This window comes from Aphelocoma coerulescens, chromosome 2, assembly GCF_041296385.1.
Source record: "Aphelocoma coerulescens isolate FSJ_1873_10779 chromosome 2, UR_Acoe_1.0, whole genome shotgun sequence".
NCBI lineage: Eukaryota > Metazoa > Chordata > Aves > Passeriformes > Corvidae > Aphelocoma > Aphelocoma coerulescens.
Genome location: NC_091015.1, coordinates 16325873 through 16327346, shown reverse-complemented (window position 1 = coordinate 16327346; position 1474 = coordinate 16325873). Strand labels below are relative to the sequence as shown.

General features: G+C 45.6%; 1 non-coding gene across 1 annotated transcript; it reads right to left on the bottom strand.

The window, feature by feature from the left end:
- Positions 1-208: 208 nt before the first annotated feature.
- Positions 209-282, bottom strand: TRNAN-GUU (transfer RNA asparagine (anticodon GUU)). The gene has a single exon. It is a non-coding gene; the product is annotated as a tRNA-Asn (tRNA).
- Positions 283-1474: the final 1192 nt, after the last annotated feature.

Here is a 1474-nt window from a genome sequence, read left to right as displayed (position 1 = left end):
GGGTCCCTTCCAACTCAGAATATTCTCTGAACAGTTGAGCTGGAGTTGAGCTTTCCCCAGACAGGTCCATTTCTGTGAAGCTGCTGTCCGGTGGGGCAGCCGCAGCATCTACTGGTGCCTGTGGTTGTTCCTTCCCTGGGGCAGAACTTGGCACTTCCCCTTACTGGGCTTCACAAGGTTCTTTTTGGCCCTTAAAAGGGATCTCCTCCGTCCCTGGGTGGGCTCGAACCACCAACCTTTCAGTTAACAGCCGAACGCGCTCTCCGATTGCGCCACAGAGACTGATGTGTTGTGCTTCCCAGAGGAGCTGAGTTCCTGACTGTGTTTGGTAAGTGCTGCTGGTGGTGCCTGTGTGTGCTGAATAGCAACAGAGTGGTACTGCAGGCACGCTGCTGCAGCAAACCTGGTGTGCTATTGTGTCAGAATACAGAGGGAAGAAATGCTGTTACCTCCTGTGGGGAGTGGAAGATGAGATTCTTTTGATTTGAAGTAGCTGTTCCTCACTGCTTACCTCTCAGGAGAGGAGGTCTTGAGGTCGTGTCATGCTAGGCCATATGCTAGCAGTTCTCAGTTAACCTGTGCTTTTTGTGCTTCTGGAAATTTTAGCTATAAGAAGTCTGAAAACCCATGTGACTTGTTAATTGTACGTTAATGCAATTAAAGCAAAACACAGGTATGCTTCAGAACATGGATTACAAGACATCAGGCTTACTGATGGGAGAATTCTCAGCAGCTGGGAATTGGGTGTTAGAGGTGAGAGAGCTGTTGGGCAGATCTTAATGAACAGGAAAGATTTAATGGTGAAACTCGCATTTTTAAGCTTCATACCTCAAAGAAACAAGATGTCATCAATGCTAGTTGGGTATATGTATTTTTTTACTGTCAGTCATCAGCCAGGAAAAGGTGGAGCCTCCTGCTCTGTGTGCCCTTTTGTATTGGTAACAAAAGGATATGAACTACTGAGATACATGACAGGAGCTGAGTTCTGTTCAGCTAGTGAATCTGTACCTGGTTTGTCTAGTTTTCTGCCAGAACAAAACTGTTTCAGTATTCCAGCCTTTTTGTTGTTGTTCATTTGGTGAAGGAAATACAGCAAAATGTTGGCTTGAAAATGGTTGAACTGCTTTATAAAGTTAGGAAGCTTAACCTCTGCAGGGCTGTGCTTTGAAGTGCTGCTGAGAGCATTGTTGGTGAAGTTCTTCTTGTCACTGAGCTGCACAAGCATATGAAGATGTATAAACTGTAGAAGGAATTAGAGCAACTTTCTTTTTGAGAGATAGGAATTATTAGGTGGAGAAAAACGTACTCTCAGTAGCAGCAGTAGATATAACCTTTCCTAGCGGGGAGTATGACAGCGAGCTTCTTCCTTTCCTGTCCTCGGGTATTTTAAGCTGTACTGTAAAGGAGTCTACACCATGTGCCTCTAAGCTGTGGGGCAGGTTTGTCCCATAGTGTGCACTGGGATCTTACTCCT